Source organism: Sarcophilus harrisii, chromosome 2, assembly GCF_902635505.1.
Source record: "Sarcophilus harrisii chromosome 2, mSarHar1.11, whole genome shotgun sequence".
Classification (NCBI taxonomy): Eukaryota; Metazoa; Chordata; class Mammalia; order Dasyuromorphia; family Dasyuridae; genus Sarcophilus; species Sarcophilus harrisii.
The window spans coordinates 450,641,763-450,667,729 of NC_045427.1; the positions used below are offsets into that span (position 1 = coordinate 450,641,763).

The following is a 25,967-nucleotide window of genomic DNA, read 5'->3' on the forward strand; positions in this document are numbered from 1 at the left end:
GATGCCCATCAATTGGAGAATGGCTGAATAAGTTGTGGTATATGAATATTATGGAATATTATTGTTCTGTAAGAAATGACCAACAGGATGATTTCAGAAAGGCCTGGAGAGACTTGCACAAACTGATGCTGAGTGATACGAGCAGGGCCAAGAGATCATTATATACTTCAGCAACAATACTATATAATGACCAATTCTGATGGACCTGGCCATCCTCATCAATGAGATGGACCAAATCAGTTCCAATGGAGCAGTAATGAACTGAACCAGCTATGCCCAGCGAAAGCACTCTGGGAGATGACAAAGAACCATTACATTAAATTCCCAATCCCTATAATTTTGCCCACCTGCATTTTTGATTTCCTTCACAGGCTAATTGTACAATATTTCAGAGTCCGATTCTTTTTGTACAGCAAAATAACGGTTTGGTCATGTATATTTATTTTTTATCTAATTAATATTTTAATATATTTAACATCTACTGGTCATCCTGCCATCTGGGGGAGAGGGTGGTGGGATGGAGGGGAAAAATTGGAACAAGAGGTTTGGCAATTGTCAATGCTGTAAAGTTACCCATACATATAACCTGTAAACAAAAGGTTATTTTAAAAAATATGTTAGTGTTCCCGGGCCTCAGTTTCCCCATATATATAATTATAAGATCTGACCACATGATCAATATTGCCTCTTCAGGATCTAAATCTCAGATCCTATTCTCAGTCAATTCAGTTCAACACATACTTATTAGGTACCAACTACATACAATGATCTGTGGTATGATACAAAGAGAATAGGGTATGGAATCAGAAGCTCTGAAGTAAAATTCCAGCTCTGCAACTTAATACTGATCTAGAGCGAGTCCCTTAATTAATCTTTTGGGTCTCAGTTCCTTCATATAAAAAATGAGGATCTTGAACAAGATGGCCTTTACTTTCTCTTCCAATTCTAAATTTACAATGATATCTGTAAGGTATCATGTTCCCTGATATTAAAGATTCAAAGACTAAAAGGAAATAGTCCCTGCTTTCACCAAAAAGAGATTCCCTGCAGAGGCTGAGAGGCCCACTATCTTCTTTCTGGATGATCAAGTACTAATTGTATGAAGCCCCAAATAATACAGAACCTCAAGATGGAAAAATTTTTGCATGATTGCACATGTATATCATTATCAAATTGCTTACTTTCTTAAGGAGAAAGGAGAGGAGGAAAGTAGGAAAAGAATTTGGAACCCAAAATTTTGAAAATTAATGTTAAAATTTATTTTCATATGTAATTAAAAATAAAATTAAAATATAATATAGAGCCTCTTCATTGAGATCCAATAATTCCAACCCTTTCTCCATCAAAGAGATTGAACTACCTAACAATCCACATAAGAAAACCAAACTGGATGAAACTTGCCTATTGTCCAGAATCTGACTGCTGTTGGACAGACAGCCCATTGAATTGATCCATCAGCACACACATGAGAACTGCAACTAGATGATAAGTTTAGTCAAGAAATGAAAAGGAGAATGGGGAGCAAGCTGGATTTTAATTGTGAAATTGCATAGTACTTTCAAGGATCCTAAGCTGCTCACATACATAAATATAAACATACATGCTCACACAAACACAAATAGTAAGTTTTTATGTTTGTAATGCCAAACCATGTTTTAAAATGCTAACATTTCCAGGTGATCTTACATAGACTGTGGATCATTTTTATGGCTAACTCCAGATGTTTTTATTTTCTTTGTGTCCCTAGCACGCAGCATGGGCCTTGGATTTGGTAAGCATTTAATAAACACTGACTGCTAACTGAAATTAATATCATTTCCATTTCATTTTTATAGCCAAACTCTCCCGACCTGCCTCTTTGAGCCCCATATTTGTTTTTGTTAATGAGAGACCTAAACATTATTTTAGTTCATGACAATGACAAACACAAGAGCCCATTACTATACTCTAAGGCTTCAATAAGGATGATTGTTGTTCAAGTCAAGAGAAAAAGATGTTGAAGAAGTGAAATTGATAAGACCTGGCAACTGATTGAATGTGGGGGTGAGAATATAGAGACCATCCTGGAGGGCTTCTAGTTTGTGAATGGGGATGTCTGGAAGAATGGTGGCACTCTCAAAAGAAAAAGGTTTTTGAGGAGGGGGGACAAATTTAAGTAGAAGCTAATTAAGTTTGCTTTGGTCATTTGAGAATGAGTTGCCTCTGAAACATAAAGTTGGAGCTGTCCAGCAGGCAGTTAGCATTTCATGCTTAAAAGCCAGAAGTGAGGGGAGGATGAATATGTAGATTTTAATGTCATCTCGATAGAGATCATAATCTAACCCATGGGAACTGAAGTTATCACTGAGAGAATGTGTAGGGAGAGAAAAGGAGAAAACCCAGGATATCCCTGAAGGAAGACCCAGAAAAATCAAGTTCAATAGGTAGGAAGAGATGCACGAAATATTAGCATCATGAATACCTAGGAAGGAATCTTTATACAAAAGGAGAGGATGGTCTGCAATGTAAAATACTATAGAGAGACTAAAAAGAAAGAGGAATGAGAAAAAAATTTTGGCTTTAGCATTTTGAGATGAACTTGGTGAGGACAGTGTTAGCTGAATTGTAGATTCAAAAGCTAGATTGCAAGATGAGCAGTGAGAGAGAGATGATGAAATCAAGGTAATGACTGTGAAAAGGAAGAAAGATAGAGGAAGACAGCTTGAAGGGATAGTAAGGTCAAATGAAGATTTGTGTTTGCTTTTTGTTCTCAAGATTGAAAATGTCTGGGTTTATTTGTAGGCAGTACAAAAATCTAAAAAAGAGAAGGAAAGGTTAAAAATTGTAGAGATGGTGGAGGAAGTTGTGGAGAAAATGGCAGAGAAAAGGCAGGGTAGGACTATCAAAGGAGCAAGTTCTTGGAAGACAGGGCAAAAGGTAATGTGGGGAGGGAAACTAGCCTTGGTTTTAGAAAAACATTTCATCTTCCTAGTCTGGGGCAGAGGAAGAAAGAATAGGGGATGATACTGAAAGGATTTAAGGAGTAAAGTTGGGGAGAAGACAGTTTTGAAAAAGTATTAATGGGGGAGTTCTCTGTGACTTGGGAAAAGGAGAAACAGTTTGAACAGATGCTATGGAAAGTGTGCTACAGTGTCAGGGCATCTAAAAATGATGTCTGTGTAGTTCTGAGGGCACATTTGAGATTACATAACAAATCCATTGTGAGTCCATTCAATAAAGTTTTGTGACTTCTTCTAGCACCTTCCTATAACACATAGGAGAGAAAATGGCTGCCGGTGGGAGTAATATAGGGTTGTGTCTTGAAAAGAGATGAACAAGTAGGACAAGGGTACATGAGATGTGAGAGTAGAGAGCAGAATAAAACTGAACTTTCTTGTCAGAATTTCTAAAGGAGCAAAGTGAGCTTAGTAATACCCTGGGAGAGCAGAGAAGGGGGAAGTGATTAGAAGTTACACTGGGCTGAGGAACACAAAAAATGCATATTAAACATAAATGTATAAAAATGTATATTAAAGTCCCCAAAATAGGGGGGGAGTCTATGAACTAGAAAATGGGTAGTAGAAAAGAGCATCAGAATCTGTTCATGGTAATCTAGCTAATTGGAATGATCTTCAATGGAGGGGCATTCACTGAGTAATGGTAGAGGGAAAAGACAGCTGGTCTGGAAGTGGTAATGAAGAACAGTATCCACTCCCCTCCTGGTCGATCATGTGGGGACACAATGGGGGAGCACTTGAGAGGGGGATCAGGGATTTAGTTTTTTGGAAGTGTCAAATTTCCTTTTACACTTGCAATAAGAATTATGAAGCCTAATCTATCACTTGGCAAGCATTTATTAAGCAGAGACTATATTCCAAGTACTGTCTAAGGAAGAGGTTCTTAATTTGGGGTTTAGGAACTTTTAAAATATTTTGATCACTATATTTTGGTATAATTAGCTTAATTCACAGTCCTATGTCTTTTATTTTATTTTATACATTAAAAACATTATTCTAAAGAAAGAAAACAAAACAAAACAAAATTCTGAGAGGACTCTCTAGGCTTTCCCAAGACTGGGTAAGGGGTCCCTGTTATGCAAAAAGAACCTCTGGTCTGAGGGCGGCCAGAATGTAGGAGGGAAGAGCTAGGATCATGGAAAGGATAGGGCTAAGGTGGGGGGAAATGAAAGATCAGGGAGCGGCAGTATGGGAAAATAATTTTCACTGCAGCAATCTTTGCCTGAATAATAAGTATTTGGAGAGGTGAGAATTTGCTATCCAAAGGACAGTGGATTATCTGCATATCATTCCCAGTAACAATTATATTTGTGCCCAGACCCCAGTTAGGATATGACTGATTTTTAATTCCTTCTCCTCCTCCAACATCCCATTAGGGGAAAAGGGAAATGTGTAGGTGAAATAGGATAGGAGGAATATGAGACAACTTGAACCAGTCTAGGTGGCCTGGGGTCAAGAGGCTGATCCAAGATCATGTACTTGCACTCACAGGGTTGTTGGGAGAAAAGTGCTTTCCCAAACTTACAATGCCATACAAGGTGAGCTCTTGTTATTGTACAACCAAAGCCAGACTGAGCTCTTTTCAAGAATCTGAGGAAGGGATTCTTGTGCAGCAGAGGCAGGATGACACAACTTGAGGTCCCTTCCGGCCTTCCACCTTAATAGTAGAAAGGGACCAGCACAGCCCTGATGTGGGGCTGCCCCAAGTCTCCCTCTCTACTCTCATACTGTGGTCAGAGGGCTCACAGGGGACCCCAGAGAGAAGTGGGCTCCAAACTTCAGCCTCCCCTTTTCCACGTCTTTATTAGTGTCTCTTGTCTGATCTTTAGCACAATTCATAAAAAGCCGGTTAGCACACGGCTGACATATCTTTGATCCGATGATCATATACAGGAAACAGCTTGACCCCTGAAGGCTCTCTTACCGTGGGACTGACACTGCACATTGACTTAGCTTCAGGCTTATCAACAAATCTCAGCCAATTTTATTAAAGAGCCGTGTGTGGCGTGTGGAACATGCCATGGAGAGACAACTTTATTTATAGATCCTCAGCTGCAGAGGGAGGCGGAAGCTTGTTTTCCTTGTCACTGGCCCAGTCTTTCTTGCATCTGTGGATTAAAATGACTAGTAAGGGAATGCCTGACCCATGAATGAGGGGATGTAAAAATGTACATGCATATACTCTGTGCACACAGGTCAGAGAATGTGAAGCTAAAAGGACCTTAGAGTTTATTTGGTCCTTGTGCACTGTGCAGATCACCCACCTACAGAGACATGCAAACAAAGAATGTACATAAGCCCTTATGTATATAGGCTTGCATTCATATGGAGGCAGTGCAGAATGAGGGATCAAGCACTGGTCTCAAATCTTGCTTCATATCCTTCCTAAATGTTTGGTCTTGGCCAAATCACTTAATTCTCTGTGCCTCAGTCTCCTCATCTGTAAAATGAGGGGACTGAACTCATTGCTCATTAAGGTCCCTTCTAATTCTCAATTTCTGATCTTTGATCCTAAAGCATAAACCCATATTCAGAAATATATATATATATATATATATATATATTCCCAGACACATAGGTACATAAAATATACTCATATACACATTCATGTGACTACAAAATACCCTCTAGTCACTCCTGCACTCACATACAGAAACTAGCACATTCATGTAGCATGCACATACATGACACATAGGTACACAGAGCCCAAAATACATAAAATGCCTAAGCAATACAAAAGTACACAAAACAAAAATGAAAACATAGCAAAAACCCCAACAAAACACAAATACAGACAACCTTGCACAAGTAATTCAATCTAACACAGAAGCTCAGACCCTTAAAGAAGCAGAGGCAAAAATAATAAAGTTCAGTAGTCAAGTGTGGGTTGCAGGAAATAAGAGAGGAATCTCACTTTTGTAGGAAAATGGAGCAAGTGATGGAGGGGGGCGGAGAAAGAGGGAAGATCTCAAGTTACTGAGCACGGATTTCCTCCATCAATTTAACTCTATCTAAAGCAATACCAGAAGCATTTATTAAGTACCTTCAGAGTTATATGATAAGGGTGACATCTAACTTTACTATCAGGTTTGGATCTGAACACCAACAATATACAAGATTACATGATAAATGCATTAGAGAGATGCAAATGTTACCAAAAACTTCCTCTCCTGTAACAATACCAGGAGCATCCTATGTCAGCTCTGGTTCATCAGAAGTGACCACTCTTACTTTTGCAGTCCCAGTCTCCATAGCTACTAGAGATGAGCAACTTGCCTCAGGCGCACTGGACCACAACTTGTAGGCCTGCAGAAAGCGCAGGCTAGATGGTGCCATCAGCAGCTCCAAATAAGTCAGATCCTGCAGATGTTCTCTGTTTCCTCAGGGGCATCCACAAATGGAATATCAAGGGGGCAAGGGGCAGCCTTTAGAGCGAGTCCTCTCCTCCTGGCCCACCTGGGCCAAAGCCCCCTCTTCCCAGGTCAGGCTCAGAGGCCTTCCCCAACTCCCGGGAGCACAACTTCTTTCAGACCAAGACCTATCTCCTCCCATATGGTCCATTGTTAGACCCCAACTGCCCCTCTGCAGCTGGTGGGCACACCCTTCTTCGGCCTGATTCTTTGTCTTTTGATCACTCTTGTCCTCCTGTTCAAGACGATGTTCAATTAATTACCCCTATAGGCAGCAGATGGTTGTAGGGTATATTCTTTCTATCACTATAACCATTCTCCAGGGCAGCTGTATCAGACACAAATAGAAACAGGGGCCACTAAACCATACACTGCAGGCCACGTATTGACTTAGAAAACCACATATAATGGAAATATGTTTTGCATGACTTCACATGTATAATGGGTATCATATTGCTTGCCTTCTCAATGGAGAAGGAGGGACTGGAGAGAAAGAGAGAATTTGGGACTGAAAATAAATATTTAAAATTTAAAAAAGAAAGCCATATGTTCACATATGTATATATGGTTACATACACACAAGTATATTTATAGTGTGTATATTTTATTTATAAATATACAGAGAGAGACACAGAAAAGAGACATACACAGATTCTATTGTATTGAGAGTACTAAATATTTCCCAATTAATATTTTAATCTGGTTCAGGCTATATTTGACACTGCTGTTTCTTTAGAACTTTTGTTGTTGAGCAGCTGTTTTTTGATTATGTACAACTCTTAGTGATCCCATTTGGGATTTTCTTAGGAAAGGTATTGGAAAAGTTCGTCAATTCCTTTTCTAGCTCATTTTGCAGATGAGAAAACTGAGGCAGACAGGGTTAAGTGACTTGCCCAGAATCACAGAGTTAGTGCCTGAGGCCAGATTTGAATTCAGGAAGATGAGTTTTCCTAATTCCAACCCTGGCTCTCTGTGCACTGAGTCACCTACAAGTACCTCCTTCAGAGCCTAGAATGACCTTAATCCAACAATCCATCTTTATTTTCAGATTCAGTGGACTTTAGTTTCTAGAAAACCAGTGATGGATTTTTCTCTCAAAGTAGAATCCACATGTCCATTTTGATCACAGTTAATAGTGGTGATGGTAGTGGCTAGTGGTAGCAGAGTGAATAAAAATGAGCCTGAAGCCAGGAAGAACTGAGTTCAAATCCCACTTCAATTACTTAGTAGCTGTATGACCCTAGGAAAGTTACATAACCACTGCTTGTCTCAATTTTCCTGTGTAAGAATGTGGATAATGATAGTACCTTCCTTCCAAGGCTGTGAAGATAAAATGAAATAATATTTGTAAAGAACATTACAAAGCTTAAGGTGCTACATATAAATATTTGTCAAGAAAAGAAGGGAAAAGTAAAAGTGGAATTGCCACCATTGATATAGTACTTTAACGTTTGTAAAGTGCTTAAAATAGTTTATCTCATTTGATACTTATGATAAATTAGGATTAAGGAGAAAGCTGATACTCAAAAAGTTTAAATGGTTTTCCCAAGATCACACAATTAATAAGTATCTGGGGCAAAATTTGAACTCATCTTCTTGATTTCAAATCCAAGAGCTCTCCACTGTACCACCTTGCAAAATAGTCCCAGACCTTATTAAGCTACATTCTTTTTTAATAGTATTTTTTCAATTATATGTAAAGACAATTTTACCCCTAGAGAATCAACTAAAAATCTATTAGAAATAATCCACAACTTTAGCAAAGTTGCAGGATACAAAATAAATCTACATAAATCATCAGCATTCTTATATATCACTAACAAAATCCAACAGCAAGAGATACAAAGAGAAATTACATTTAAAGTAACTGTCAATAGTATAAAATATTTAGGAATCCATCTGTCAAGGGAAAATTGGGAACTATATGAGCAAAACTACAAAACACTTTGCACACAAATAAAGCTAGATCTAAACAATTGGAAAAATATCAAATGCTCTTGGATAGGTCAAGCAAATATAATAAAGAGGACAATACAACCCAAACTAATCTATTTATTTCATGCTATACCAATCAAACTCCCAAGAAACTATTTTACTGATCTAGAAAAAATAATAATAAAATTCATCTGGAAGAATAAAAGATCAAGAATTTCAAAGGAATTAATGAAGAGAAAAACAAATGAAGGTGACCTAGTTGTACCTGATCTAAGACTATATTATAAAGCAGTGGTCATCAAAACCATTTGGTACTGGCTAAGAAATAGAGAAGTTGAGATACTACTACAACCTGTCAGATTGGCTAAGATGACAGGAAAAAATGATGAATGTTGGAGGGGATGCGAGGAAACTGGGACACTGATGACAACAATGGTTAATGGAATTGTGAACGAATCCAACCATTCTGGAGAGCAATCTGGAATTATGCCCAAAAAGTTATCAAACTGTGCATACCTTTTGACCCAGCAGTGCTACTACTGGGCTTATACCCCAAGGAGATACTAAAGAAGGGAAAAGAACCTGTATGGGCCAAAATGTTTGTGGCAGCCCTGTATGTAGTGGCTAGAAGCTGGAAAATGAATGGATGCCCATCTATTGGAGAATGATTGGGTAAATTGTGGTATATGAATGTTATGGAATATTATTATTCTGTAAGAAATGACCAGCAGGATGAATACAGAGAGGCTTGGAGAGAATTACATGAACTGATGCTAAGTGAAATGAGCAGAACCAGGAGATCATTATATACCTCAACAACAATACTGTATGAGGATGTATTCTGATGGAAGTGGATTTCTTTGACAAAGAGACCTAGTTCAGTTTCAATTGATCAATGATGGACAGAAGCAGCTACACCCAAAGAAAGAACACTAGGAAATGAATGTAAATTGTTTGCATTTTTGTTTTTCTTCCCGAGTTATTTTTACCTTCTGAATCCAATTCTCCCTGTGCGACAAGAGAACTGTTTGGTTCTGCACATATATATTGTATCTAGGATATACTGCAACATATTTAACATATGTAAGACTGCTTGCCATCTAGGGGAAGGGGTGGAGGGAGAGAGGGGAAAAATCAGAACAGAAGTGAGTGCAAGGGATAATGTTGTAAAAAAATTACCCTGGCATGGGTTCTGTCAATAAAAAGTGATTATAAAAAATAAAAATAATAATAATAAAAAAAGAAATAGAGAAGTTGATCAGTGAAATAGATTAGGTTCACAGAACAAAATAGTCAATGACTATAGTAATCTAGTATATGACAAACCTAAAGACCCCAGCTTTTGTGATAAGAATTCAGTTCGATAAAAACAGCTGGGAAAATTGGAAACTATTACGGCAGAAACTAGGCATTGACCCTCACCTAACACCGCATACCAAGATAAGGTCAAAATGGGTTCATGATCTAGACATAAAGAATGATACTATAAACAAATTAGAAGAACATAGGATAGTTTATTTCTCAGACCTATGGAAGAGGAAGGCATTTGTGACCAAAGAAGAACTAGAGACCATTGTTGATCACAAAATAGATAATTTTGATTATATTAAGTCAAAAAGTTTTTGGACAAACAAAATTAATACAGACAAGATCAGAATGGAAGCAATAGGTTGGGAAATCATTTTTACATTTAAGGGTTCTGATAAAGGCCTCATTTCTAAAATAGAGAATTGACTCAAATTTATAATAGTTCAAGCCATTCTCCAAATGATAAATGGTCAAAGGATATGAACAATTTTCAGATGAAGAAATTAAAACTACATGTAGTCACATGAAAAGGTACTCCAAATCAATCACTATAGATCAGAGAAATGCAAATGAAGACAACTCTGAGACACCACTACACACTTCTCAGATTGACTAAGATGACAGGAAAAGATAATGACGAATGTTGGAGGGGAAGTGGGGAAATGGAGACACTGATACATTGTTGGTGGAATTGTGAATGGATCCAACCATTCTAGAGAGCAATTTGGAACTATGCTCAAAAAGTTATCAAACTGTGCATACCCTTTGACCCAGCAGTGTTTCTACTGGAATTATATCCCAAAGAGATCTTAAAGTAGGGAAAGGGACCCACATGTGCAAAAATGTTTGTGGCAGCCCTTTTTGTAGTGACCAGAAACTGGAAACTGACTGGATGCCCATCAATTGGAGAATGGCTGAATTGTGGTATATGAATGCTATGGAATATTATTATTCTGTAAGAAATGACCAGCAGGATGAATACAGGAAGGATTGGAGAGACTTACATGAACTGATGCTAAGTGAAATGAGTAGAACCAAGAGATCATTGTACACTTCAACAGCAATATTAGATGAGGATGTATTCTGATGGAAGTGGATTTCTTCAGCAAAGAGAAGATCTAATTCAGTTCCAATTGATCAATGATGGACAGAAGCAGCTACACCCAAAGAAAGAACACAGGGAAATGAATGTAAGCTGTTTGCATTTTTGTTTTTCTTCCAGGGTTATTTTTACTTTCTGAATCTAATTCTCCCTGTGCAACAAGAGAACTGTTCAGTTCTACACATGTATATTGTACCTAGGATACTGTGACGTATTTAACATGTATAGGACTGCTTGCCATCTGGGGGAGGGGATGGAGGGAGGGAAGGAAAAAGTCAGAACAGAAGTAAGTGCAAGGGATAATGTTGTTAAAAAAAATTACCCAAGCATGGGTTCTGTCAATAAAGTTTTAATTATTAAAAAAAAGAAAGAAAGAAATGACCAGCAGGATGATTTCAGAAAGGCTTGGAGAGACTTACATGAACTGATGCTAAGTGAAATGAACAAAACAGGAGATCATTATACATAGCAACAACCATACTACATGATAATCAATTCTGATGGACGTGGCCCTTTTCAATAATGAGGCGATTCAGACCAATTTCAATAGACTTGTGATGGAGAGAGCCATCTGCATCCAGAAAGAAACTGTCAGGACCAAGTGTGGATCACAAAATAGTTTTTTCACGGTTTTTTGTTGTTGTTTCCTTGTTTTTTGTTTTTTTCTCATTTTTTCCCTTTTTGATCTGATTTTTCTTGTGCAGCATGATGAATGTAGAAATATGTATAGAATTAATATATATAGAATTGTACATGTTCAACATATTTTGGATTGTTTGCTGTCTAGGGAAGGGGGTAAGAGAAGGGAGGGAGAAAAATTTGGGAACACAAGGTTTTGCAAAGGTGAATGTTGAAAACTATTTTTGTATGTATTTTGAAAATAAAAAGCTACTTTTTAAAAAAAATTAAAAATAAGACTTTTTATTTAGATTGACTGCAAATACAGCATTAGTAAGTATAAACATTTCTCGTGTAAAAGTAGTATCTTGTAGCAAGGTATTAGACTCTTGCCCACATCTCTTTGTTGTACACATTAATATACATTTTTGTTATTGCTAAATTAATCATTTATAAAAAATAAGTAAAGATAGTCTAAAAGTGAAAGAACTCACTACCCTTTAAGCAGAAAGGATGACTGAACAGGGGAGGCTAGGCCTGTCCTACCTCCTGCCTAGAAGTGACAAACCTCAATCTCCAAGAGAGCCTCCAAGAAGAGGTTTTTGCCTGTCTTAGGCTAAGGGTATTGCCTTTGTTGAGGGAACACCATAACAATCCAACTAAAAAGAATACAGTAACCATTTAGTTAAAGGCAGCTAGGTAGTGCAATAAATAGAACACTGGGTTTAGAGTCAGGAAAACTCATGAGTTCAAACCCAGTCTCAGACACTTGCAAGCTGTGTGACTCTCCACAAATCTCTTAATCTTATTTGCCTCAATTTCCTCATCTGTAAAATGAGCTAAAGAAGGAAATGGCAAACCATTCCAGTATCTTCAACAAGAAACCCCCGCCTTTGCAAAGAGTCAAATATGACTAAAATGATTCAACCACAACCATTTAGTTACAGAGAGTGCAATCCCACCTAGCCAGTGGGCTAAAAGTGGTGACAATCCTTGTATAATCTATATCAGATTGCTTGCTGTACTGGGGAGGAGGAAAGGCGTGGAGGAAAGGAAAAATCTTATTTAAAAAAAGAATGTTGAAAAATCTACTTATATATAATTGGAAAAAAATAAAATTTATAGTTACCCACTGAATAGTGGGTCCAAACAATACAGCTTATCAGCCCATTTAGCAAAGAAACTATGTCTTATAATGAGCTCAGGAGATAAGTGATTTGCTATGACTACTCCAATAGTGACCTGCTTGATCCAAGCCAGCAGCAGACTGACCCATCCAGTTGTAACATCATGTCTTTGGACATGCTAAGTAGCAGGATAACTTTTCTACCACCAATACCATGCCCTGCAGCAAACTTTATGAAAACTGTATAGGGAAAGAAAAGACCTTGGGTCTTCGAGTGGTGAGCTGCCTTCATCATATGTATTTCCTACATGTGTACCTTGCTATAATTGTACTTTAAGCCCCCCCCCTCCCCAAGTTCTATGTATTTTAAAGAGAATACATTCCAGATTTTCAGAGGAAATTTTGTAACAAATGTTGTTGCTATGTCAGTTAAGTAAGTGCTTTTACTAAAGCTCTGAGTCTACAGGCTGACTACTAGGGGAAATACCCAGGTGAAGACCCCTAGGTGAAAGCACCTAAAGGTGAGACGGAAACCACCCACCGGGTGTCCCTAGAATCCTTTCAGGGGACCTAAGCAGCCAGTGCCCACATGGATTTGGGGAATAGAGCCTAGACAACTTGCTACAGTAGCACTGTGTCACTGGTTGCTTAAAGGGGGTTATATCCCTCCATCCCAAGCAGTCCAGCTACTGTTTTTGCCATAAAGGATTTTAACTCCTTCAACAACTCTTGGTCAGCACTAGAGGGGTAAATTCCACATTACCTCTTTTCTAAGTGTCTCAGGCAGCTGACTTTATGGCCACTGCATTATTTTTCATCCTATACACCTGGGTGGGAAGCTTACACACATGCAGACCAACACACATCACTCCCACCAACACCAAAATTGCTACCACCACTTCAACTACCACCAAAGAATCCATTCTGAGGGTTTTCTTCCTGTTAAGCAATAGGCAACCCAGACCTTAATGAAAATATATCCCACTCTTAAATACCAATTCATCAATAACTGAGTAGCCATGATGTCAAATTATCCCAACCATAATACAATATCATCTCAACCCACATCAATATTATTGTTTCTAGAACTTTTTGAGTATCCTACACTTAAATGTCAAGTCAATCTTCCGAAAGCATAGGAACAGGAATGATTATGTCACATTCCTATTTAACCAACTTCAGTGGCTCCCTAACACTCCCAGAACCAAATGCAAAATCCTGTTTGGCTTATAAATCAGTTCATGGTTTTGTCCTTGTCTATCTTTTCAGTCTTCTTACACCTTATTCCCCTCCACACAATCTTGGATTCAGTGACACTGGCCTCTGCTTTTCTCTGACAAGACAATCCATTTCCTAACTTCAGGTATTTTCTCTGGTTATCCCCTATACCTGAAATCCCCTACCTCCTCTCATCTTTGCCTCCTGTATTCCCCAGCTTCCTTTGTATCTCAGCTAAATTCCCATCTTCTGCAAAGTCTTTCCCACTTCTTAATTTTGGTGCCTTGCCTTTGGGATCATCTCTATTTCTTGTGCATATATTTTGTTTGTGCAGGAGTTGTTTACAGGTTGTCTACCCAATTAGATTATGACCTCCTCGAGAGAAGGGAATATTTTTTGCCTTTGAATACCCAGCACTCAGAACACTGTTTGGGATATACTAGCTGTTTAATAACTATTTGACTTGATGTCCTGGAATGAAACTTGCCACTCTTGCTAGTAATGATAAAACTGCATTTATGTGAACAGCCCAGACCCTAAAAGTAGTAATATCATGCAGGTTCACACAACTATTCTAATAGATCTCTAAGTACTAGTGCTGGTAGATAACATTAAAATACCCATCATAATCCTGAATGGATCTTTATAATAGACAATCTTTGTGTGTCATCTGCTTTGGACCTTTACTGACAGATTCAAATCATGGGAAAACCAAATGATAAATGCCTGAAAGGATTGAATAGAAAGTTTTCAGAGGAAAAGATTTAAGCTATCTATAGTTATATGAAAATTTCTCTAAATCATTACTAATTAGAGAAATAAAAATTAAAACAACTCTGAGGTACCACCTCATACACATCAGATTTGGTAAGTGACAAAAAAAGATAAAAACAGATGTTGGAGGAGCTGTGGGAAAATAGGTTGGTAAAGATGTGAACTGGTCCAATCATTTTGGAATACAATTTGGAACTATGCTCAGAAAACTATTAAACTCTGCACACCCTTTCACTGAATGATATTGCTACTAAATATATGCCTCCAAAGTGAAAGGAAAAGAGAAGAGTAAAAAGATCCACATGCACAAAAATATTTATAGCAGCTCTTTTTGTGGTAGCAAAAATTAGAAATGGAGCAGGTGCCCACTTATTGGAGAACAACTAGAGAAGTTATGGTACCTAAATGTGATAGAATATTATTTTGCTATAAATAAAAAGGGAATGGTTTAAAAAAAACCTGGAGAGACTTTTATTAACTGATGCAGAGTGAAGTTAGGAGAACCAGGAGAATTATTTATAAAATAACAATAATATCATAAGAATAAGCAGTTTTGAAAGACTTAGCAACTCTGATAAGCACAATGAAAAATAATAATTCTAGAAGATTCATATTGAAACATGTTCCTCACTCCCTAACAGAGATATGATGGGTTCAGAATGCAGTTTTGTTTTACTTGTTTGTAAGACATGTTTGTAAGAGGACTTTGGTTTTTCCTGCTTTCTCAAAAGGGAACAGATAGAAAAAGAATGCAGACCAGAAAATTGAATTTAATTTAGAAACTTAAAAAATCAAAATAAAAGCTACTTAGGGCTAGCTGGCTTATTAACAAACAAAAAATCCACTTCATTTGACCTGTCTGCTAGCTATCATGACTAATGATAATATGATATACATATTTGTAATAGATTTTATTTTTCTTGCCTTATCAATGGATGAGAAAGAAGGGAAAAACCGAAAACAAAATTGAATTTTTTAAAAATCTTAAAGATACAATTCTAATTTATATCTTAGTTCATTTGTACTGCCTTATTCAAAAACTTGCAACTTTCAAATTCTGTTAATTCGGGCATAGGTATTTTGCTGTTTGTCTTAGCAATAGAAACAGGGAAAAACTACACTGAAATGGTAAATATTTCAGTAGGACCAAAATCCCTAGGAAGAAAAGGGAGAGAGGAAAGAAGAAAAGGGAGAAAAAGAAGGGGGAAAGAAGGAAAGGAAGAAGGAAGGAAGGAAAGAAAGAAGAACCCATATTACTGGATGAGTCCAGGGTCCTTGAGAGTAATCTGAGAAAGAAGTTCCTTCAAGATACTGGTTCTGATAGGGCAAAGTAGAAGAAAGGTTTCTCTCCAACTGAAACGAGTTATAAAGACTTCAGTGGAGGAAGCCTTGGTCTTCTGCTGGAAACTTGAGCTTGCCAGTACCTGCTATGCCATACCCTCCATTTACTTGGCATTCCTGCTTTCTGATGGGGTTCCTGCTTTGTCTCACTTCAGGCCTATTTTCCCTATTTTCCAGTGTCACTTCTGGCACGTCTCTGCCCCATGCTGTCATGAACCCAGCTGAGATATCTATTATTCTTCCATTCTCTTGGCAAGTAAAGCTTCTTCCCTGGCTATTTCCCTGATAGGAGGACTGAAGGAAGACTCCTTGGTTTCTAGGAGGAAAAACTCTTTTTCCTCCTTCCCACAGGTGGAAAACTAACCTCTGTCTTTCAAAAAGAGTGGAGGAAGGAGCAACACTTTTGTCTTCACCTTCTAGATCTAAGACATCCTCCAGCTCTAACACTCAACGTGGTGAATTCCCTTCCAGTCCTAATTAAGCATCCTCCCAGTTGCCACATTTGATGTTGTAAGGCCCCTCTGCCAATTCCACTCTTCCATCTGGTAAGATCTTTCTGTCTCTAACATTCTAGGGGAGACCCTCCCAGTTTTAAGATTCTATTGTTCTAGGATCTGATCCATTTCTCACATCCTTTGTTCTAAGGCCCCTTCCAACTCTGACATCATTTGTTTCTCTAACTCCCAGTGTCCTCATCTCATTTATGATTCTTCAGTTCTTTAATCTTTTTCAGTTGTGAGTAAAGAAAAAAAGGGTGGTATTTTCTGTACCCAAAAGACCAAAAAGGAGATGGTGGGGACAGTACAACAGCCCCAAGAACTCATTCCAAGTGTTATGGGGCATCTGCCAGGGCCTCTGTCTCTTTGTCCTCATGCAAATTGTATCCAGATTATTAATATATTCAAAGCCACGTATGAATAATATAGACATTTATGCAAAGGTAATTGCTTCAACTAGGTTACTGGTGTGACTTTTATTGTCTCTCCAGACACTGAATATTAAAACTCCCTTAACATAGATGCCAGAGCGGGAGCAGCTCTCATCTTCAGTGTACAGGGCTCCCTTGAGGAGAGAAGGGGTTTAAACAAGGGGATGGCCACAGCTTTCTGTGGGTAGGGGGTGGAAGAGAGAAAGATGGCTCCCAGGAAGAGCTTTTGAAAGCAAGATGGTCAAGACATGCAGGTCTTTTTCATTTCCCAGTATATCTAAAATCAGAGGCTCCTTGGAAATATCAGGTTTAAATGTCAGCATAGACAACCCAGAGAAGCAAATAGGAATGTGCAGAGATAGTCTGCTGTATGGGGAATGGATTTGATTACTTATAGGACTCAGGATGTTATAGGGATCAGAAGGATAGCACAGTGCCATGGAAAAACATCGGATTTACAACTGGAAGACATGAATTCTAGTTCTGGCGCCAATGTTTACTGGTTATATTACTTATGACTTGGTCAAATAATTTCCCTCAATCTTAATTTCCTTATCTACAAAATGAAATAACACTTGACAACCTACCTTCTAGGACTTTGTGCAAACACAGTGAGATAATGGACATAATGGGCTTTCTAACTATTCGTTGCTATGAGAATGTGAGCCATTATTATGTGATGCTTCTCCCCAGATTATTCTAAACTGTAATGTTACATGGCCTCAGAGCCAGATACATTCTTTACCTCGCTGCTCGGGTTCTTGAAAGTTTTGCCCAAGGACCACAAGCTCTATCAGGTTATACCAATCCAGAAAGGCTTCAGGTGCAACATGCCCAGGGGCTGCTGAATTCAGAGACCCTCAGGGCCACAAAGTCTGTGGAAGAGGGTGGAGGAGGGGAGCAGTGGTTCTGTGGTTAGCTTTCTATAACTTAAGAAAGACCACAAATGGGTCAGCAGGGTAGTGATCTGCATAAGTAAGGAGAAGACCCACACAAAATCATATTCCTTAAAGAGTTTCATGCCTCACGTGAGCTGCCAAGAGGAACCCCAGATGGGAGAGAGCATTCTGTGGGTGGACCAAAGGGGATCTGGCTGGGGTCCCCACTCCAACTAGAAGGTGGAGGTTTTTGTTGGCGGTGGTCCTTTATTCTAAGGGGACCATGACATCAGAGAGGGATGTCTGACATCCAAGTGCATTGGAGCTTTTCTTGGACTAGGTAAAGAGAGGCTCTTTGCCTCAATGGCTACTTGGCCTCAGTCACCAGAAGTGGGGCCTGAATAGATTAGTTTATAAAGGCCCAGGTCTCCCACAGCACCCAGGGCCATCTCCAGTTATCCTGATCTATGTGTGGTGGCCAGACCCAGATACTCTGGAGGGGAAAGTGAGGCTGGTGACCCTGCTCAGCCTCCCTCACTTAAGTCCAACTAGCCTGCATGTCCTGGCATCCCCTCCTTGATGCCCAGACCCTCTTCCAGCATGAAGGGCAAACAACAACCTCTGTGAGTAGAACTGCCCCACTGCAACTGGTCAGTTGGGAAACTCTTGCTTGCTCGCTTCCTTCCTTCTTGGCTCCCAAGACCTAAGGCTAGAGCCCAAAGAAGCAGGGCAAGAAATGCAAAAACCAGAGAATCCATACATTGTGGCAGAGAATCTAGCCCTGTTTCATCCCAGAAAGTGAAGCAATTGCACAATTCTATTTTCTGCTGAGGCTCGGACCAGGTCTGGGATAAAGGCAGGAAGGAAGCCCCAGTGGGTCCCAGGAACCCTGATATCCCACTAGTAGGTAGTATCTGCCTTTGATTTCAGGCTTCATTGAGGAGTTTCTATTCAGTCACTCTGCTGATCTCAAGGTCTCAGTAAAATTGTCCTTTGAGACCTTTAGACTGTGGAAGAGGAATGGGAAATGCTAGGTAGGAGCTTCTTTAGTGAAGAATCAAGTTTCCCATGGGTTTAGTTGAGGGAAGGACATATTGTACTCTTAATGACCAAGGGTGGTATTAGGTGTGACAGTATGGAGTACCAACTCTTATTGTTAAATTTTTGGTGTATTTATATCTCAGAAATTAGATTTATGTTTCATTATCTAGATTTTGAAAAGTAACTAAGAAAACAAATAATTCAGATGAAACTTTAAAATATTCCAGGCTATGCAATTTTTTAGGAGAGCTAGTTGTTAAATATTTACCAACACACCATAATCAGGGACCCTGTTATTTTTTATCTGTGTATCTTGAGCACTAAGTACAGGCCCCGTAGTGCATGTGCCCTATGTAGGCACATAATAATGTTTGTTGAATTGAATTGGCAGTTGTTATCTTCATTCCTTGTTTAGGAGCCACAGAAAGTCCACATGGCTTGGAAAGAAATAATAAGAGGTCAGAATGAATAGCACTTGGCCCAGCTCAGGACCTAGAGCTTAGCCAAACCCAAAGCCTAGAACCCAGAACCCAAAAAGATCCTTCTTAGACAAAGAAAACCTAGAACAGCCATAGCACAGCCCATTCCAGATCCCAGCGCTCAAATCCAAGGCCAGCCTAGCCCAACCAATTTGTCAGGGATCCAGAGAAAGTGTTGTCATGACAACAGTGCTCTCCTTTTCTCAAGAGCTGTCATCACCTGGGTGATTAGCTTTAGATATAATTGTTCCTGACCCCCATCCAGGGCAAAAATACCCATTCTGGATGTACTCTAAAGACTTATGCTGGGCTGCCCTCCAAGAACCTTAACAGGAATGCTGGTTCAACTCCACAAATATTTACAAGGTTAGTTTGGGATCAATTTCTCCCCTCCATTCCCTTGGAGTCTCAGCTCTGCCAATTCTGAGAGCAGGAAACAAGATTCCTGGGGACAGACTAAAGGGGAAAGTGCTCTGTTTGTTCCTGCGGCCAATGGAGGCATCTTGGGGTGGGGGACATTGGTAAAGGATGGACCCCTGCAAATGTTGTTAAGGACCATGTCTGGGTGAAGGGGGCAGGTCAATTCTCCCAGAGCCTCCATAGCTGTGGATGGCTGTGCAAAGCAGCCCTTGCAGATGTTCCTTGTAGACTGGGAATGAAATAAATTAGAGGCAGAGGGAAGAAGAGGGAGGTCAGAGAACGCACCTGCTTCTCAGTCTCCTTGTATCATCACCATCCTCTCACATGAAGAGATCCATTCTGCAGGTCTGAGTTAGGTCTCCAGCAGCCACTGGCAGGAGGCTCCCGTACCACAACAAAATGTGATGAGGAGAGGTCTTGCAGGCTGGGCTCCTGGGGCAGTTTGGGGAGGGGAGGATTGGCGAGTGAGTGTCTAGTCTCTGGGACAGATGTAGGTGGGATGGGCTCTGGATGTCAGGAGCCAGGTGCTCAGAGATGTGAAAAGGATTCTGGGTGCTGCCTTTGGTCCCTGAAGGACACTGAGGAGAATACACGTGGCCCAGGGCCAGATTCTAGGTTGAAGTAGAGAGGGATCTTGGAACTAAGAGCCATGTTCTTGGGAACAAACATGGTGAGGGCCCTCCCCTTGTACTCCTCAGTTCTTATTCTAGAGTACCTGAGACATGTCTGTTCTGACTTACTTATGATCACCACTGCCTCTGCATTCTCCTACTTTTTCAAGGTTATAGCAGAGATTCATTTTCTTGTGGGCTAAGATATTTCTACCCCGAGGACAGGGGGAGGAATACATATGAGTATGCTCCAAAGAAATCAAAATATAGCTGAAAGGTTTCCAGGCTCAGCATCCCTGAATCACAGGGGATGCCAGAATTCAACATGTATTCACCATGTTCCTCCTTCTCAGAAGATACTCCTAGATACTCCCCAATCTCTTCTGTCCCCTGCCCTCCACCTCTCTTATTATGTCCTGGCCCATGGGAAGCGCACACCTTTACAGAGATAATAAGCTCAAAGGTAGAATCTGGAATACAACTCATCCTCCCTCATCTTTCCCTTTTGGAGCCTGGCTCCAAAAGACACAAACACCTTGCTCATAGTTCCAAAAGCTGTCTTAGGGATCTGCTGAAGGGCCATGCCCTTATGATACAGTACAAAATGGGAATATAACATGTCCATGGTGGCAGGCCCTCAACTTAAACTCTTTGGGCTGGTAAGGTTCCTTCCAACTCTCCTGCCCAGGCCTCTTGCCCTCCAATTCCCAGCCTGGGAAGCCTGGCTCCTTCTGACCTCGAGAAGCTCCCCACACCAATCATCTTCTCCCTGAGCCAGGTTGAGATGTACTGGAACTTTCTATTTTTATTCTCCTCTTTTTCTCTCTCACAAGGGCCAAAGTTAATAGAGCTTATCTAGAAGATGGTGAGTTCTGGCCAGCCATTTGTTTTATGTTCAACTCGAATGAACAGAGACAAACTGAAAGATGTTCATGGAGGGACAGCAAGGACAGTGAGAAGACTAGAGACGCCATAGCATAGACGTTGAATAGAGTGGGCAAGTTATATCTAGAGAAGAGAAAAAAGGTGGAAAAAGGAGACTTTCTACAAAGATCTTAAACACTGAAAGAAGAAAGAATTAGACTAATTCTGCTTGGCCTTGGATGACAGGAGGATGTAAGTTTCCAAGGCAATAGCTTTCAGGTCAATATAAGGAAAGGGTGTTTCCTAAAATGAGAATTTCCTAAGTGTGGAATGACCTGCCTTAGAATTTGGTGAACTTCTCATCACTGGTGACATCTGAGAAGAAGTTGGATGACCATTTGTCAGTCATGTTGTAGAGGGGATTTCTTTTCAGGAAAGGAATGGCTTCTGAAGTCATATACCAGGGGATTGAGGACAAAGTAATTGGAATAATCGGAGGTAGGTCAGAGAACCTACTTCTTTCCCCAGGAAGGGAACTAAAGTCACTTGCAAAGGGATCTGCTCCCACATAGGAAAGGCAGGAGTGTCACTGGGTCCCACAGTCAAAGATTAGAATCCTAGCTGATCTAAGCAGAAGTGTGGTTGAAAAGCCAAATAATCCAAGACAAAATAGAACCAGGAAGGCAAAAGGAGTTGGAGTCAGAATTAGGACAGTTCGATAAGAACCACAATCACTGGATCACTGCCCAGTTAGGGATAGAGGATCATGGTCCAGGGGGCTTTGGTCCCTGCTCTGCTCCCTCCGAGTCTTGAAAGAACCCATCCCTTTGTGACTGGGCATCCTAGCAAGTGGCTCTTAACCCTGCCTTCCAGAGCCCTAAGGCTCTTCCTGCTTGAGTTGGGGATGCCACTTGAGATAATCAATGACCTAGCAGATTGAAGACCTTAGTTGAATCAATTAAGATACCTGTCATCTATTGACCAATGCCTGGAGCTATGAACAGCTCATTGATTGGCAGGAGCACTGTGGGGGAAATGGTCAAATAAATGGAGCTGAGCTAAGGCCCAATCAATAAGTTGCATTCACAAATGCCTCTTCCTTCCCCACCCCACTGCCCCAAGCACCCAGAAAGTGATGGCGCTGACAACAGACCAGAGGAAGGTGAGAAATTTGTATCCTTTCTTCCAAGGTTGGTTGCAGGAACACATTTCTGCCTGGTTGTAAAGACAGGGGCCCTTGGGACGGGAATGATGAGACTAATCCCCAGCTGCTCTGGTCCTCCCTAAGGTGGACTGGGCAATAAGATCTGGGTTCAAGACAGGTCAGTACAGCCCAGGAGGAGGGAAAAGCTAATGATGACAATAACCGATGTCTCTGAAGAGAAAAAAATGCCAGGGTGGCCCCAGTAACCTGAAACATTCAATAATCTGGAAATCTATTCTGTTTGGTGTTAGATTATGAGGAGTAAATGTCAGTTCTGATTTGGAACGAACTATCTTCCCCCTATCCTCACACAGCATGAATCTGTTCAACACTCTTATTCTATTCTCTCTTTTTAGAATTATAGTAAAGCACTGTATTCAGAACACATATGGGAGTAGATCCACACAATTGACAAGAAACTCAGTATCTGTCGATCCAAGACTCAGACAACTACAGGCAGAAAGCTCATTACTAGAAGGCTGTTCTCACGGGGACAAGTTCTTTGGACATGGTAGCACAGGAAAACCATTTACCAACATGCAAAGAGATTGCAAGTTATACAAAGGGAAGAAATTTACAGATCCATGGAGTAATGTATTTGTGTCATATATCTCCCTTCTTAGTAAGTTTATAAGCTTTGTGAGGTCAGGGGCCGTGTCTTAGCAAACAAAAGTAATTACTCTGATTCCTATGATGCTTCAAGCAATATGATGTCCCCCTCTTAACAACCTATGTGTTATGGAATATAAATATCATTAAACCCATTTTACAGATGAGAAAACTTAGACAGAGTAACTTATGCAAGGTCACATAGCTAATAAACCAAGATCCACATCTGGGTGTTTGACTCCAAGTCCAATGCTTCTTCCATCATATCACAAAGCTTTTAATTATCTTTGTATTAACTCCACAACTAATGCCATGTACATAGTAGACACTTTGTAAGCAGCTGTTGAATGAATATTGAGAGATAGTATAATGTTGAACTTGAAATCTCAAGGCCTGGGTTTTGATCTTAGCCCTGCCCCTCAACAGTTATGCAACCTTGAATAAATCTCATAGATGATAAAAAGCTCTAAGATAATCCAGTCAGCATCACAGATTTAGAAAGGGAAGAAACCCTGGAGCTCATCTAGACTAACCTCTTATTTAGAGAATGGGTGATTAGCCCAAGGTCATAGTTGGTAAATGACAGAATTGAGATTTGAATTCAGCTCCTTTGACTCAACCCTTCACTATCTCTTACTGTGCATATCCAACAGACTGTAGATCTTGTCATTTCTATCTCTACAACATCCTTGCATCCAGCCTCTTCTCTCTTACTCACACAATTACTATTTTAGTACAGATACTCAACATCTCTTATTTTGATAACTGCAACAGTCTCCCTATCTCAAATCCACTCATTTCAATTTATTCTCTACATACTCACCAAAGTTATGATCTGATCATTACACACATCATTATACACACTTATCATTCTTCTACTCCAGAATCTGGTGGCTCCCTATTACCTCTAGGATAAAGTATAAAAATATCTGTTTATCTTTCCAAGCCCTATAAAACCTGATCCTATCCTATCTTCCCAGCATCAATGGATATTCCTTCCCCTAAAATATTCTGGGATCAAGACAAACTGATCTTCCCTCTGTTCTTCACACAAGACATTCTATCTTCCAACTTCCTGCTGTCTCCTATCCTCCTTACTTCTGCTGCACAGAATTTTGCTCTTCCTTTAAGACACTGATCAAGTACAGTCTTCTACACAAAGTTTTCCTGTTCTCTGTCACTGTTAATGCCCTCCCTTCCTAATTGTTGTTTTTGCTTTTTTATTGTTCAGTCACTTTTCAGTTGTGTCTGACTCTGTGACCCCATTTGGGGTTTTCTTGGCAAAGACACTGGAGTTGTTTGCCATTTCCTTCTCCAGCTCCTTTATAGATGATGAAACTGAGACACACAGGGCTAAGTGACCTGCTCAGGTTCACACAGCTAGTGTCAGATGTCATATTTGAACTCAGGAAGGTAAGTCTTCCTGACTACAGGCCGAACATTCTATCTATTGTGCCATCTAGCTGTCCTTGTAAATATTTTATATGTATTTAAAAACATTTTATTTACTTGTGTCAATTCTCTGCATTTATTTTATGTACTATTTATCCATCTATTTATACATATACATATATGATATGTATATATGTATATATATATATATATACACACATATATATTCCCCATTAGAATGTAAGCTTCTTGAAGGTAGAAAATGTTTCATTTTTTTGTACTTGTACCTCCAAGTCCTAGCACACTGCCTGGCACATAGTAAGTGCTTAGTAAAGCTTGCTGATTAACTTCATCCCTCTTTCCATTGCACTAAATAGCTTCCTAACTCTTTCTTTTACAAATGAGGACACTGAGGCCTGGGGGGGGAGGGCACGGCGTTTTCCTGTAATCCCACACCTAATAGATAAGTCAGGACTAGAACCCAGATCCTTGTCTCCAAGCACAGTATTTTTTCTCCTGTACTATCCTGATTCACTTAATTCTTATTTTTTCTTATTATGAAGCCAGTAATACTGCCCAGAGGGCAGTTGTGAGAATCAAATAAGATGAAAATGTGCCTTAAAATATAAAGCATAATACAAAAATTTATTATCATTAATGCAGATACTTAAATTTGGTCCCATTGTCTGTCTCCTTCCCTATAGTGTCTGTAATTAGTAAATATAAAATCATTTTGGTGACCAGGCCCAACAACTGGAGGGATTGAGGATGATCAGACACCATTTTTTAGGGGGGGAGAGGGTGAAGCAATTGGAGCAAAGGGAATTGTGGAGGATCACACAGCTAGTGAATGTCAAAGCTCTGAGGTTGGAATTGTACTCAGGTCTTCCTGACTCCAGGGCTACTGCGCTATTCACAGCACCATTTGGCTGCCCCTAGACATCATTTTAAAGGGATAGTCAGTGAACATTTCAAAATGGAAGCACTAATAACAAAGAATAAATGTGGTTTCATCAATAGCAGGTCCTATCTAGTCTCATTTCTTTTTCCTGATAGAAAAAATGGTCAATCAGAGGAATGCTAGAAATATTTATCTACACTTTAAAGTATTTGACAAAGTCATGTAATTCTCAAGGAAAAAATTGGACAGATGTAGACTAAATAACTGAACAATTAAGTGGACTCAAAGAGTTGTCATTAATGACTATGCCAACATGGAATGAATTCTCCAGTGGCCAGTCCCAGGATTCTCTGCTGGGCCTTGTACATTTTAATCCTTTTATCAGTGACTTTAGAGATCATCCACTCTCCTGGTTTTCTAGAAGGAAAATGCGAAAATTGAGGCCCAGAAAGGTTACACAATTTGAGCAAAGTCATACAGCTATTAAGAGGTAAAGATTTAAGCATAGGTCTTCTGACTTCAAATCCAAGTATCTTTCCATTACACTAAAGTGATTTGCCTTAAATAACTAGGCAGTTTTTGAGTGAGTGAGCAACCCAATTATTGCACAGACACACCACTTTATTTAACCAATGGTTACAGCCTCTAACCTTCTACCCCCCCAAAAAAATACCACAAACAAATCCCGAATTGCCTTAATTTTCAGTATATCATTCCGCACTTTTAAGTGATCCATTATCTCATGAGCTTTTGGAACAAAATTTGCACTCAAGTCTTTCTGACACCAATGCTCTCTACCCATTGTACCGTCA

At 39.6% G+C, this 25,967-nt stretch overlaps 1 long non-coding RNA gene across 1 annotated transcript in view; it reads right to left on the minus strand.

The window, feature by feature from the left end:
* Positions 1-4,703: 4,703 nt before the first annotated feature.
* The window catches only part of LOC116421161, a 58,032-nt gene continuing 36,768 nt past the window's right edge, over positions 4,704-25,967 (minus strand). The window contains exon 4 of the long non-coding RNA XR_004231467.1: positions 4,704-5,104. This is a non-coding gene — a long non-coding RNA (uncharacterized LOC116421161). The remainder of the gene's footprint in view (positions 5,105-25,967) is intronic.